This window comes from Heterodontus francisci, chromosome 6 (genome assembly GCF_036365525.1).
Source record: "Heterodontus francisci isolate sHetFra1 chromosome 6, sHetFra1.hap1, whole genome shotgun sequence".
NCBI lineage: Eukaryota > Metazoa > Chordata > Chondrichthyes > Heterodontiformes > Heterodontidae > Heterodontus > Heterodontus francisci.
In genome coordinates, this window is record NC_090376.1 from 20,681,178 (window position 1) to 20,697,574 (window position 16,397).

At 43.4% G+C, this 16,397-nt stretch overlaps 1 protein-coding gene across 2 annotated transcripts in view; it reads right to left on the reverse strand.

Moving 5' to 3' along the window:
- Positions 1-16,147, reverse strand: part of nipa2 (NIPA magnesium transporter 2) — a 42,772-nt gene extending 26,625 nt beyond the window's left edge. For both annotated transcript variants that reach the window (XM_068033257.1, XM_068033258.1), the window contains exon 1: positions 16,032-16,147. The gene's annotated coding sequence lies outside the window, so the exon portion shown is untranslated. The remainder of the gene's footprint in view (positions 1-16,031) is intronic.
- Between the last annotated feature and the right edge of the window lie 250 nt (positions 16,148-16,397).

The window sequence follows — 16,397 nt, forward strand, 5'->3', positions numbered from 1 at the left end:
AACAATTCCTCATCTGAAGTTGAGCTACTGAGCACCACACCTCAGAGGTATTTTGATTCTCCCTCTTTCTGGCATATCCAAAGCAACTTCAACCTATCTCCGAGCTTAGCTATGCCTGTGACCAACGCACAAAGATTATACTTTTCATACTCAGTCCCAAAATGCAAATTGGTAAAAGAGGCACCGACATCGAAGAAAGCAGTATTGAAACTATTAAAGAAAAAGGTGGACAAATTACAGTAGTTAGTAAAGTGGCAGACAAAATTAGGAAGAAAAACTGGGTGATACATACACTCCATGACTGGTGTTTTAATGATGAAGTTACATAGAATATACAACATAGAAATTATTTCCAACTGGTCTGTGCTGGTGTTTATACTTCACATGTGTCTCGTCTCATTTCAACGACCTCATCTCAGTTGAAAGACACCTAGAAATTTTTGTACATTTGATGTTCAACATGTCCAGCCAATGCAGAGCAGCAATCAACTAAGTGAACAATGTTGATCTAAACAGCCAGAACAGCAGAATACAAGTCAGAAGAATCACGTTCAAACTATAGGGTGCTCTGGTCAGATTATATCTTAAGTGCTATGCTCAGTTCTGTTTTTTTTTTAATGCAATGAGTGGTTAGGATCTGGAATGCATTGTCCAAGAATGGTGGTGGCAGATTCAAACACAGCTTTCAAAATGGAATTGGATAATTATCTGAATAGAAAAAAAATGCAGGGCTATGGGGTAAAGGCGGGTGAGTGGGACCAACTGAGCTGCTTTTAGAGAACTGGCAACATCGCTTCAAGATCTGATAGAGTCATTGTACATCATCAGACCTGAATGTAGAAGGGAACAGCACCAAAACCAGCAGTGAGAAACAGTGCATGCGTTTTATGCGAATGCAACTTCAGTCAATTGTCTCCTGTGATTCATGCACCCATCTGAAATAATGTAACTGTGGGGCTTGTTGCCCATCTGAACTGGAAAGTCATGGATACATTCCACTGGGAAGAGGCCTCTCACCAGTTGAGTTTGGAAAGTGATTCACTCGCTCACCTCACCTACTGACACACCAGCATGTTCATAATGGTGAGACTCCAATCACCGCTCCATTTGTGGAAAGGGTTCAATCAATCAATCACCCCACCGACTGACACCAGCATAGTCACACTGGAGAGAAACTGTTTTAATACTACCTGTGGGAAGGGATTCACTTGGTTTCCCACCTGCTGACACTCCAAAGTGTCTACATTGAGAACAGTTGCTTTATATACTGATTGCAAGAAAAGCTTTACAAAGTTCAAAGCAGCTGATGTACAATCAGCACATTCCTACTGGGGAAGAGCTGCTTAAATATCCGGTGTGCGGGAAGAATTAACCCCACTTACTGAGACACCAATAAGTTCATCTATGATTGCAGAGGTTGGATTCTACTATTATAAGATCAGAAATAGGAGAAGTAGACATTCAGCCATTCGAGCCTTCTCTGCCATTAAGATAATTTTTTAAAACTTGCATTTATATAGCACCTTTCAAAACCTCAGGACAACATATAGTACAATACAGCAATAAAATACTTTTGATGTGTAGTCACTGCTGTAATGTAGGAAACACAACAGCCAATTAGCACACAGCAAGCTCCCACAAACAGCCAGGTGATACAGACCAGATAATTTTTTTTATATATAAAAGTGATGTTGATTGAGGAATAAATATAGGCCAGGACAGCTCCCCTATTCTTCCTCAAAATAGTGTTATGGGATTTTTTACATCCACCTGAGAGTGTAGACAGGACCTCAGTTTAACAAAAACAAGAAATGCTGGATTCACTCAGCAGGTCTGGCAGCATCTGTGGAAAGAGAAGCAGAGTTAACGTTTCGGGTCAGTGACCCTTCTTCGGAACTCCGTTTAACATCTCATCCATCTGGATGAGGCAGAAAGCCTCATCGCATTTAAAGCATACCTGGATATGTACTTGAGGTGCCATAACCTATAGGGTTATGGACCAAGAGCTGAAAAGTGGGATTAGACTGGATTAGAGTTCTGATGAAGGATCACTGACCTGAAACGTTAACTCCGCTTCTCTCTCCACAGATGCTGCCAGACCCGCTGAGTATTTCCAGCATTTGTTTTTATTTTGGACTGAATAGCTCTCTTTTGGCCAGCACAAACATGATGGACCAAATGGCCACCTCCTGTGCCATAACTCTTTCTATGTTTGTATGTTCTATAGTTAACAAAACACAAGGGAAACATTTAAGCATTGGTGGCAGTGTAGAGGCGGATTCCAAATGTCCAAGAACTGAGTTAAAGTTTGAAAAAAATATAGGTTTTCAGTCTTAAAAGGAGATGGGCAAAGAAGTGCATCTTATAGATTTATAGTTAACAATATGGAAAAAGTAAATGCGGAAAATTACTTCAAAGTAAATTGCATGTATAGGATTAGGGAACAGGGTTCAAACTAATGAAGGTCAAATTTAGGATGATCAGTAACTTCTTGATACTTCTAGATTTAGTGATGAAACTCCAGCAATCATTTTCAAACCCAGTGGATGCTACAATGGGAGGATTTCTGGTATTTTTGGATGGATGAACTAAGATGAATTGAATGGTCCCTTTTATCTTTAATTATCTTGTGCTTTGCAAGAAAGATCTGACTCCAATTGATCAAGCATTTTTTCCAAACCACATCACTGCAGCTTTAATTTGCAACAGACTACAAAAAGAAACTTTGACTTTTATATTCATATTCCTGGAAGTACACTGACCAAGTTTAATTGACAAGTAAGCTTGAGATGTACATCTATTTCTGGCATCTATTTCAAAGATTGTTATTCTGCTATTTCAAACTTCAACTTGGAAGAAATCTTAAGTAATGTTGGCCTAAAAGCCATTTTCATTCACAATGCAGTTACTATCCTGAATGACTGCTGTATACATTGTATTAATACAGTCTACAAGTGAAAGGTAACAGATTCTCAGAGTGTAAAATGGTACTCTACTCAAGTACAATTATGTTCCAAAGCTATTGTCAAATCAGGAAATCAAGAGCTTATACTGTAATCCATACCCAGGACCTTCAGTATGGTGAGGTAGTCAGGAGCGGACAACCAGTGGGGGACCCAAAGTTCCACTTTAAGGATGCTTGCAAGTGTGACATGAAAGCCCTAGAATTTTTTTTTTTTAATATTCATTTGTGGGATTATGGGCATCGCTGGCTAGGCCAGCATTTATTACCCATCCCAAAAGATGGGAACTCCAGAGCTGAGCTGAGTGTGACTGCCCTTGACATCAAAGGCAGCATTTGACCGAGTATGGCATTAAGGAGCCCTAGCAAAACTGCAGTCAATGGGAATCAGGGGGAAAACTCTTTGCTGGTTGGAGTCGTACCTAGCGCAAAGGAAGATGGTTGCGGTTTTAGAGGTCAATCATCTCAGCTCCAGGACATCACTGCAGGAGTTCCTCAGGGTCCTTGGCCCAACCATCTTCTGCTGCTTCATCAATGACCTTCCTCCAATCATAAGATCAGAAGTGGGGATGTTCACTGATGATTGCACAATGTTCAGCACCATTCGTGACTCCTCAAATACAGAAGCAGTTCATTTAGAAATGCAGCAAGACCGGGACAATATGCAGGATTGGACTGATAGTGGCAAGTAACATTCACGCCACACAAGTGCCAGACAATGACTACCTCCAACAAGAGAATTTAACCATCTCCCCATGACATTCAATGGCATGACAATCGCTGAATCCCCCACTATCAACATCCTGGGGGGGGGTTACCATTGACCAGAAACTGAACTGGAGTAGTCATGTAAATAAAAGCAAAACACTGCAGATACTGGAAATCTGAAATAAAAACAAGAAATGCTGAAAATACTCAGCAGGTCTGGCAGCATCTGTGCAGAGAGAAGCAGAAGTAACATTTCAGGTCAGTGATCCTTCATCAGAACTGGCAAATGTTAGAAATGTAATAGGTTTTAAGCAAATAAAGCAGGGGTGAGGCCAGAGATATCAAAAGGGAAGGTGTTGATAGGACAGAGGGTCGTAGAGAATAACTGACCAGAAAGTCATGGAATGGGCGGTGCAGTGGCTAGCACTGCAGCCTCACAGCTCAAGCAACCCGGGTTCGCTTCTGGGTACTGCCTGTGCGGAGTTTGCAAGTTCTCCCTGTAACTGCGTGGGTTTCCGCCGGGTGCTCCGGTTTCCTCCCACAGCCAAAGACTTGCAGGTTGATAGGTAAATTGGCCATTGTAAATTAGCCCTAGTGTAGGTAGGTGGTAGGAGAATTGTGGGGATGTGGTAGGGAATATGGGATTAATGTAGGATTAGTATAAAATGGGTGGTTGATGGTCGGCACAGACTCGGTGGGTCGAATGGCCTGTTTCAGTGCTGTATCTCTAAATAAAATAAAAGGCAAACGGTATGTTAATGGTGTGCTGAAAGACAAAGCGTTAGTGCAGAGAGGGTGTTAACTGAGAAAAATGAACAGTCCTGGCCCAAAGCACAAACATGTAAAAAAAGTGGGTAGGCACATGTAAAAAAAATTAATGATGAAATAAAAAATAACTAAAAATAAAAAGGTGGTCCCGTCATGCTCTGAGATTATTGAACACAATGTTCAGGCAGGCTGTAGTGTGCCTAATCGGTAAATGAGATGCTGTTCCTTGAGCTTGCGTTGATGTTCACTGGAATACTGCAGCAAGCCCAGGACAGATATGTGGGCATGAGAGCAGGGGCCGGGGGGGTGTTGAAATGACAAGCAACCGGAAGCTCGGGGTTATGCTTTCAGACTGAGCGGAGGTGTTCCGCAAAGCAGTCACCCAGTCTGCGTTTGGTCTCCCCAATATACAGGAGACCACATTGTGAGCAGCGAATACCGTATACTAAATTAAAAAGTACAAGTAAATCGCTGTTTCACCTGAAAGGCGTGTTTGGGGCCTTGGATAATGATGAGAGGAGGTAAAGGGGCAGGTATTACATCCTGCGATTGCTTGGGAAGGGGACGAGGTGTTGGGGGTAATGGAGGAGTGAACCAGGATGTCGCAGAGGGAACGATCCCTTCGGAATGCTGACAGGGGAGGGGAGGGGGAGGCGTTTGGTAGTGGCATCACGTTGGACGATCCTTTGGATGACGATGCTGGTGGGGTGGAAAGTGAGGACAAGGGGAACCCTGTCGCAGTTCTGGGAGGGAGGGGAAGGGGTGAGGGTAGAGGTGCGGGAAATGGGCTGGGCACGGTTGAGGGCTTTGTCAACTACAGTGGTGGAGAATCCTCGGTTGAGGAAAAAGGAAGACATAGGAGAAGCGTTGTTGTGAAAAGTTGCATCATCAGAGCAGATGCGTCTGAGACGGAGAAACTGGGAGAATGGAATGGAGTCCTTACAGGAGGCAGGGTGTGAAGAAGTGTAGTTGACATAGCTGTGGGAGTCGGTGGGCTGATAATGAATATTAGTAGACAGCCTATCCCCAGAGATGGAGACAGAGAAGTCGAGGAAGGGAATGAAAGTGTTAGAGATGGACCATGCAAAGGTGAGAGAAGGGTGGAAATTAGAAGCAAAGTTGATAAAGTTTTCCAGTTCGGGGTGGGAGCAGGAAACGGCACCGATACAGTAATCAATGTACCGGAAAAGGAGTTGGGGAAAGGGGCCTGAGTAGGGCTGGAACAAGGAATGTTTGACATATCCCACAAAAAGACAGGCATAACTAGGACCCACGCGGGTACCCACAGCAACACCTTTTACTTGAAGGAAGTGAGTGGAGTTGAAGGAGAAGTTGTTCAATGTGAGAACAAGTTCAGCCAGGTAGAGGAGGGTGGTGGATGGGGACTGGTTGGGCCTCTGTTCAAGGAAAAAGTGGAGAGCCCTCAAACCGTCCTGGTGGGGGATGGAGGTGTAGAGAGATTGGATGTCCTTAGTGAAGAGGCGGCGGTTGGGGCCAGGAAACTGGAAACGATCAAAATGACGTAGAGTGTCAGATGAGTCACGGATGTAGGTGGGAAGAGACTGGACCAGGGGATAAAAGATAGAGTCAAGATGGGAAGAAATAAATTTAATGGGGCAGGAACAGGCTGAAACAATGGGTCTGCCAGACAATGAGGTTGGAAGCTATATTAGCCATATAAATACCATGGCTACAAGAGCAGGTCAGCGGCTAGGATCCTGCAGCGAGCACTCACCTCCTGACTCCCCAAAGCTTGTCCACCATCTACAAAGCACAAGTCAGAAGTGTGATGGAATACTCTCCACTTGCCTGGATGAGAGCAGTTCCAATAACACTCAAGAAGCTTGACACCATCCAAGACAAAGCAGCACTCTTGATCGGCACCCCATCCACTACCTTAAACATTCACTCACTCCACGACCAACACATAGTGGCAACAATGTGTACAATCTACAAATTGCACTGCAGCAACTCTCTCAGGCTCCTTCGACAGCATCTTCCAAACCCATAACCTCTACAACCTAAAAGAACACGGGCAGCAGATGCACGAGAACACCACCAGCTGCAAGTTACCCTCCAAGTCACACACCATCCTGATTTGGAACTATATCACTGTTCCTTCACTGTCACTGGGTCAAAATCCTGAAACTCCCTCCCGAACAGCTCTGCGGCTGTACCTACACATGGACTGCAGCAGTTCAGGATGTCGGCTCACCACCATCCTCTTAAGGGCAATTTAGGATGGACAAAAATTGCTGGCCTTACCGACGACACTTATCTCAAGAAACAATGAAAAAAATGTAATCATATAAAGTTAATAAAAAATTGAAATTAACTTTTAAAAAAGTAATTAAAATTGGAGATATTGGAAATAATTGATCTTTCCCAATTTCTGCAGGTCGTCATGAAAGCATGCTATGCCAAATGATTTTTTTATTCCGCCGGCTGGAAATCTGAATTAAATTCTAAAAAAGGAAAAATGGAACAGATAAAAGGTGTCTGCTAGCAGCTAATGTGGCCACCGTAATTTGCACCACTCTATCCTACATTACAATGCATCGAGGTGGAGATGTAGTGTCTGCTCAGTCCCCAGCAAAACAATGACCTGGGAATTTTGAGTGAACTACCTGTCCTGTCCCCATTAACAAGACAATCACTTGGGACATTAAACTGGTGGAGCTGAACCACTCAAACCTAAATCACTTGAACAATGGGACCCTGCTTGAGAGAAGGGAATTCCTAGACATGAACTGATTACGTTCGAAGTGTGGATACACACTGGGTGATGGTCATGTGACAGGCCCACCATCTGTGTGCTTCAGCTGCTTTTTCTCTCTTTGCAGACCAGACAAGCAACTAGACACTGACCAGAGAAGACCCAAGTGGGGTCCCTCTCTCTTTCTCTCTAGTCTACCTTGGAAGTTTCAAATCCTGCCTGCTGGCCATAACCACCTAGGCCTATCGCTGCTGCAGACAGAGACCCCGTGAAGGAAACCATCTGCATCGCTATCTCAAAAAAACCCCGAATCAGCTGGCCACATTTGCAAGCCGGAAGCCTCAGGACCACAGAGTTCAGCTGTAAGACAATCAAGTCACCAACCTCCACAAATTGTATACCCCTTTTTACTACGCCAGACTCTAATCTGACCAATCTATCCTTCCCCACTCTGTAGCCCATTTGTGCGTGCGCGTGAACCTCGAGTGTGTATGTGTGTGTGTGTGAGAGAGAGAAAGTTGGAGCATAATTTATTTTACTTAGATTGGTTTAGGTACAATAAAGCTAACCTCTTTGTTAAACTCAAGAAAACCTGTCCAAATTGGTTCCTTTTATGATTGTAGCACGGAAATAGTTAAACACTCACTGAATTGGCAAGCATATCCACGTTAAAAAATAAACCTGCTGTGGTCAAACAAGGAGGGACAAGATGGGAACCCTTCAACCCCTCCTCACCTATCGTAACAGTCTGTACAATACCAACCTCCTTTATGTTTGGTGTATAGGTACAAAATAATTAAACAGAAACAGAGTCAACTGGTGCTACCCATTTACAGCCAGTATCTTTTGAAGTCCTATCTAATGGTATACTACTGATGGGGGTGTCAATCTTAACTCAGTGATAGCACTCTCGCCTAAGTCAAAGTTTTAGGTCTCAAGCCCCATTGCAGAGACTTCAGCACATATTCCAGATGACACCTTGTTGCAGTACTGAGGGAATACTGCTGGAGGTGCCGGCTTTCAGATAAGATGTTACACCAGGGTGCCATCTCCACTCTCAGGTGCAAGTAGAAGATTCCACGGCATTATTCAAAGAAAAGCAGGACGTTATCTCACAGCTGGAGACGTTATTTAACCTGTAACCAACATCACAAAAAACGACATCATCTGGTCACTGTGTTTCACTGTTGTTTATGGGAGCTAGACATGCAAATTGAATGCCACATTTCCTGACAGTATAAGTATTTCAAAAAAAAACTATCAGCTGTAAAGCGCATTGGGACTCCTCAGGTTGTGAAAAGGTGCGAGATAAATGCAAGCCCTTTCTTTCTTTCCTTCCAGTATTTTAGATTTTTGGCAGGGTTGGGCGGTGGGGGTGTGGCAGGGATGATGATGAATGAATTTTGTGTTCAATCAAATGATGTTATCCATCGCTTCCCTATTTGCATGAAATAGTCAGATCAGGTAGCTGATTGTTGTAGAGGAGTGAGTCAAGTGCAGGAACAATGTGCCTCATCATCAATCTCAGAAGATTATTTCCTGCTTCAGTATGAAATTTTCCACTGAACACTAAATACATGTTCAGAAAATGCTGGAAATACTCAGCAGGTATAGCAGTATCTGTGGAGAGAAAAACAGAGGCAACGTTTCAGGTTGATGACTGATAAAAGGTCATTGATCTGGAACGTTAACTCTGTTTATCTCTCCAGATGCTGCTTGACCTGCTGAGTATTTCCAGCATTTTCTGTTTTTATTTCAATTTCCAGCATCCATGTTATTTTGCTTTTGGACTAAATATATTTTGATGGCTCCGCCAATTGAGCCAGTATAGAATCTTGACTATACCACACCTAAGTATAATGTGCATCGTTCAGGTCTCCACGTTACCAAAAGGATATAAAAGCAACGGAAAGGTGCAAAAGAAAAAGGTTAAAAGGATACCAGAAATGAGGTTACAACTATTAGGAAAGACTGAAGAGGCTGAGGCTCTTATCTCAAAAAAAAGCAAGCTCAGAGGTGACTTCATTGAGGACCCTTTTAATAAAGCCAGCATACAAAGCAATGCCATGTTAGGCTGCCATCAACTCTGGCACATTCCACCACAGGTTTAAAAATAAACTTTCCAGCATTTAAATCATCTTGTACAGATTGTATAGAACAAAAACACAACTCCATTTCAAGGCGGGAACACATCTAAGGGCTAAAATGAGATTTACTTCAAAACCTAATGCGCAAGTTGCATCTTCATTAATCTCTAACTGCACTTTAAATATGGGGCCAGCTAATATAGTAGACAGCTTAGCACCTTTTTAAACTTGTTTTACACTGGCATATATTTATTATGTATCTTCCTGAATATCATTCACTTTCCTCACATGGTATTAGGAACAGGATATGTTATGCATCTGTACTCCTGACTAAAATTGAATTATTCATTTGAAACACATTGCAAAGTATCAATTATTCTTTAACAAATATTTATGGCGGTGTTCCCTGCTAATGTGCTGACAAGCACTGCTCACATGATGCTATTAGTCTTTGGGTTAAAATGCCACCAATAGTGCCATATTGGCACTAAGCTCAATCTTTGCAATGATACTGGTGTATTTATATCAAAAAGAACTAATTAAAAACATTAACATACTGAAAATAATCGGGAATTTCTTTGGGTCACTCATGCCAACAAATAATTTTGTGATGGTCAATTTCTGAACATCCAGATACTCAGTCTTCAAGCAATCATCCAGATTTTGCAAGTACAGTCCTAAGAAATGAACTTCAACATGCTAGATCTGAAATATATAATATTCAAAACAAAAGATACTGCAGACTAAAGGGCTTAACCAACCCTCAGGGTTCAGGGAAAGTTCATAAATCACTGAAGCTTTGACTTGCTGTTTTTGAACGGTTTATAGATTTATAGCCTCGTACTGCACTTTGCAGAATTTAAATTTGTCAATTCATATAATCCTGTTTTGGACTGAATTTTATTCAATCACTTAAAAAATTACAGTGTGCTGTAGTCTACTTCTGATAATTCAAGGTTATTTGGCATAAAAATTTGATACAACTGACAAAGACCAAGGAGTCATTGCAGATTTGGCTCAAAACATGTCTAACCAATGCAGAGCAGTAATCAACAAAATATGTCACAGGATGTTGCAGTTAAAATGTGTAGTGCTCAAGTCAGACTGCAACGTAAATATTGCATCCAGTTCTGCCTAAGACACTCAGTTCTGATGAAAGGTCACAGACCTGAAATGTTAACTCTGCTTTTCTCTCCACAGATGCTCCCAGATCTGCTGAGTATTTCCAGCATTTTCTGTTTTTATCTCAACTTTCCAGCATCTGCAGTATTTTGCTTTTGTGTTGTAGACACTACACTGAAGCTGACTCCTTGGTTTAAAAGTCTGAACTATGGAGGAAAGACTGGTGATATCCAGGAATCTATTTTAAAGCAGGTACATGATAGTTAAGGGAATGGAAAAGATATATTACTATGAATTAAACTGAGAGAGTAGGTCAAGGACACACATTCCAACTATAAAAGAACAATTAGTTTAGTTTAGAGATACAGCACTGAAACAGGCCCTTCGGCCCACCGAGTCTGTGCCGACCATCAACCACCCATTTATACTAATCCTACACTAATCCCATATTCCTATCACATCCCCACCTGTCCCTGTATATTTCCCTACCACCTACCTATACTAGGGTCAATTTATAATGGCCAATTAACCTATCAACCTGCAAGTCTTTGGCATGTGGGAGGAAACCGGAGCACCCGGAGGAAACCCACGCAGACACAGGGAGAACTTGCAAACTCCGCACAGGCAGTACCCAGAATCGAACCCGGGTCCCTGGAGCTGTGAGGCTGCAGTGCTAACCACTGCGCCACTGTGCCGCCCATGCTGAAATGCTCAAACTTTAGAATTCTTTTGAATGGATGGATAAATTAAAATGGGCTGGATAGCCTTGCTCATGCACAATTACCTTGTTACCCACCTGGTACTATGAACCAAATAAAAACAAGAAATGCTGGAAATACTCAGCAGGTCTGGCAGCATCTGTGGACAGAGAAGCAGAGTTAACGTTTCAGGTCAGTGACCCTTCTAATAACCTGAAACGTAACTCTGCTTCTCTCTCCACAGATGCTGCCAGACCTGCTGAGTATTTCCAGCAATTCTTGTTTTTCAGATTTCCAGCATCTGCAGTGTTTTGCTTTTATATTATGGTACCATGAACGGCTGTAATGCGGCATTTTTCTCACCACCTGTTTGTTTTCTAGTCTATGGCTGCACTAAAGTTTTCCATAGAATTTTGGGTCATGCATAAATACGTACATGTCTAAATGCAACAAATTTCAGTGCAAGTTTTAGAACGCTATACACAATTTGCAGCACAGCTCCAGAATAAACACCAACTATAATGTTATTTTCATTCCCAGTTTGTACTGTATCTATTAATGACACGGTCCCACGATAGTGCCAAAAATATTTTACAAGGAAGATCACAGTAATATGTCACAGATTATGTCATTTGCTACTTGCTAAATAGGACAAAGTGAAAGTCAAAGCACTATTCTCAGTCATGATGGACACAAAGTTGTGCTGCTGCACAAACCTCCTTCCCTTCTCCTGTAAACAACGTTTTGTGCCAAAACTTGGAGACAGACTAACAAATTTGAGCAGCATTGACAGTTGTCATAACCCTTGCCCCACATCATTACAGCACCACCCCAGCAATGCAATGCAGTGATGGCTGCTGGTCTGAATATGGATGTACAACTGGAAAGGAGAGAGAAATAAAATTGCAAATAGCAGCAATTTTGAAATATGCAAACAGAGTGTTATTTGTTCATACAGCTTCTACATGGAAAGATAAAAATGTACATTTGAAATATTATCTTATGAAATGGGTCCAGACAAACGCAACTTCCAACCCCTTTCACATTTTTGATTATTTATTGCAGGTGCTTGCCTCTGAGGGAAAAAAAAAATCAAGCATGTAATTTACATGCAAGACAAATCAAAAGCAATTTACACTCCAGAACCTCCCCATCCCATACACAGATACATCAAATACGACACATTTCAAAAGTGAATTTCCGAAAGCAAATCAGTAAATAATCTGATTGCATCCACCCCACCAGTTAGTAATAACATTCACCTCCAAACAGTTGGTAAAAATAGATGTAACTGTGCATATTTGGCAAAAAAAACATGTCAGGAATAAAATGAATATAGTCCCATCCAGTTAGAGTCATACAGCACAGAAAAAGGCCCTTCAGCCCATCGTGTCTGTGCCACCCATCAAGCACCTATTTATTCTAATCCCATTTTCCAGCAATTGGCACGTAGTCTTGTATGCTATGGCATTTCAAGTGCTCATCTAAATACTTCTTAAATGTTGAGGGTTCCTGCCTCGACCACCCCTTCAGGCAGTGTGTTTCAGATTCCAACCACCCTCTGGGTGAAATTTTTTTTCCCTCAAATCCCCTCTAAACCTCCTGCCCTTACCTTAAATCTATGCCCCCTGGTTATTGACACCTCCGCTAACGGAAGACGTTTCGCCCCATCTACCCTATCAATGCCCCTCATAATTTTGTATGAATCACTACAAGCAGCAAGGGTCCCAGTACCAATCCCTGCAGTACACCACTAGTCACAGGCTTCCAATTGCAAAAACAACCCTTGAACATCACCCTCTGCCTCTTACTACTAAGCCAATTTTGGATCCAATCTGCCCCCAATCCCATGGGCTCTTACCTTCTTGACCAACCTCCCATGCGGAACCTTATCAAAAGCCTTACTGAAGTCCATGTAGACTTCATCAACTGCTTTACCCTCATCGACACACCTAATCACCTCCCTGAAAAATTCAATCAAATTTGTTAGACACAATCTCCCCCTGACAAAGTCATGCTGACTATCCGATTTATGCCTGCCTCTCCCAAGTGGAGATTAATCCTGTCGCTCAGAATTTTTTCCAATAGTTTCCCTACCACTGACGTTAGACTCACTGGCGTGTAATTGCCTGGTTTATCCCTACTACCCTTCTTAAATAATGTTACCACATTCGCTGTCCTCCAGTCCTCTGGCACCTCTCCTGTGGCCAGAAAGGATTTGAAAATTTGTGTCAGAGCCTCTGCAATCTCCTCCGTTGTCTCATATAACCGCCTGGGATACATCTCATCTGGGGTTGGGCATTTATCCAATTTTAAGCCTGCTAAAACTGTTAATACCTCCTCCCTTTCAATGCTAATTTGTTTACGTATATCGCAATCCCCCTCCCTGATCTCCACATCTACATCGTCCTTCATAATGAACACAGATGAAAAGTAATCATTCAAAGCCTCACCTATGACCTCCAGCTCCACACACAGATTGCCTCTTTGGTCCCAAATGGGCCCTACTCTTTCCCTAGTTATTCTCTTGCCCTTATAGAATGCCTTAGGATTTTCCTTTATCTTGTCCGCCAGTGTTTTTTCATGCCCCCTCTTCGCTCTCCTAATTACTATTTTAAGTACCCCTGCTACACTTTCTATACTCCTCTAGGGCCTCCACTGTTTTCAGCCCTCTGAATCTGCCATAAGCCTCCTTTTTTCCCCTGATCCAATCCCCCACATCCCTTGACAGACACGGTTCCCTGGACTTGTTAATCCTACCCTTCACCTTAACGGGAACATATTGGCTCTGAACTCTTGTTATTTCCTCTTTGAATGACTCCCACTTGTCATGGAACGAGGTGATGATACTTAGTAGCTTTGGTGGACATCCAATCTTTTCTAGTAGTCTGAAGAGACCACGTCTGCTGACGAGGTCAAAGGCTTTGGTGAGATCAATGAAAGCAACGCAGAGGGGCATCTGTTGTTCGCGGCATTTCTCCTGTATCTGACGAAGGGAGAACAGCATGTCAATGGTCGATCTCTGCACGAAAGCCACACTGCGCCTCAGGGTAGATGCGCTCTGCCAGCTTCTGGAGCCTGTTTAAAGCGACTCGAGCAAAGACTTTCCCCACTATGCTGAGCAGGGAGATTCCACGGTAGTTGTTGCAGTCACCTTTGTTTTTATAGAGAGTGATGATATTGGCATTGCGCATGTCCTGTGGTACTGCTCCCTCGTCCCAGCACAGGCAAAGCAGTTCATGGAGTGCTGAGAGTATAGCAGGCTTGGCACTCTTGATTATTTCAGGGGTAACGCGGTCCTTCCCAGGGGCTTTTCCACTGGCTAGAGAATCAATGGCATCACTGAGTTCCGATTTGGTTGGCTGTATGTCCAGCTCATCCATGACTGGGAGAGGCTGGGCTGCATTGAGGGCAGTCTCAGTGACAATATTGTCCCTGGAGTACAGTTCTTGGTAGTGTTCCACCCAGCGGTCCATTTGCTTGCGTTGGTCAGTGATTGTGTCCCCTGATTTAGATTTGAGGGGGGCAATCTTCTTGATGGTTGGCCCAAATGCTCTCTTAATGCCATCATACATTCCTCTGATGTTTCCGGTGTCTGAGGCCAGCTGAATATGACTGCATAGGTGTTGCCAGTAGTCATTTGCGCAGCGCCTGGCTGTTCTTTGTGCAGTGCTTCTGGCCGCTTTAAGTGCTACGGATGTTAACTCGCTGGGGGCTTTCTTGTAGTTCAACAGTGCAATGCGCTTAGCGGCTATGACAGGTTCCAGCTCTTCAAAATGAGATTGAAAGCAGTCTGCATTTCTCTTCGCACGTTTGCCATAGGTGGTCATTGCTGAGTCATAGATGGTGTCGCTGATGTGGGCACACTTGGTCTCAGCATCCCCTGTGGGAGTGTTTTGAAGGGCTGTTACAAGTGCATTTAGAAATTTTTGTAACAGCTGTGGATAAGAAATTCTGCTCGTGTTGATGCGCGGGTGGTCCTTCTGCTTGGAGTGATGCAGCTTCTTGGGTTTGAGTCTAACCTTGCTGCACACCAGGGAGTGGTCGGTGTCGCCTACATATCGGCTCCTCTATCCCTCCCTGACTGTTTGGAAGCCTGTAGTACACACCCAGCCAAGTGATTTTTGTTTTTAAGTTCTACCCATATGGCCTCATTTGAGGAACCTTCGAAGATATCATCCCTCCTTCCTGCATTAATTGACTCCTTGATCAATAGAGCAATGCCACCTCCTCTTTTGCAACCACCCGCACCCTGGCATGGCTCAAGTTGAAATGTTTCCATAAAACTGATAAAGTTGAATGCTTCCATAATACAGACGATGAAAATAAACATATCTCTACACAGTTAATGCCAATTATATTAGTTGAACTTCTGAAATGTACACTTTCTTCACACAATGAAAATAAAATTTACTTTTACAAGGTCGGATTCACGGAAGTTTTTCGCCACCTTAAACATCAGGGGCTATATCATGCAAATTAAGGGCGATAAAAAAAGTGCAGGAGGAAGTTTTCACTAATTAAATAAAAACAGGGAGGCAAGTTTGTGGAGCAGGTGTGTGGGCGGAGTAAGAGGTTGTAACAGGATTCAGGGAGGAAACAAAACAGGTTCTCAACAATTGGGATTCAAGGTTATTAGCGGGAGGAGCTAGTCAGACCCCTTTTGCCTGAAACCGGCTTATAGGGTTAGTGGAAACCGAGCTCTCAACAGCCGATGACAGTGAATGCTGTCATGAGCTCCATACCTGCTTTCTCTGTCAAATGAAGCCGCCCGGTGTGGGGTGGTGGTGGCGGTCTTCTGAACCGACTAAGAGAGTGGGTGAGCCCGGGGCCTGTTGGAGACGCTGCCACATGCCAGTGACACCGACTCTTTCCTGCTCGCTTACCGGCCCTTCGAAGCTCCTGTGCCGGGGAGGGGCCTGGTGACCGCCCGCGGCAGATTATTTATATTTGTGCCCGATGTTACTCACCGCTTGTCCCTGCCGGTGCTGCCTTCTGTCTGGCTCCTCATCCTCTTCCCTCTATCCCGTTCCTACCTCCTCCCCGCAACTGACAACACACCGCGTCAGACTAGAGCAGCCACATCGTCCCCAAGAGCGGCTCACTCCCCGCCCCCAGTCCCTCCTCTGCCGCTCCTCCTGCAACATCGCCACCTACCGCTCGGGAGGTCACTTGATAAGACTGGAGAACCTGATCCTGTTAACAATTTCTGAGAGCAATTATCATGGAATGAAAAGGCTTCCATTTCACGACATCCAGAACCACTTTCCAGTCAATGGAGTACTTTTAATTTGAAGTGTAGTCGTTGTTGTAGGAAACCAGACAGCCAATTTGTG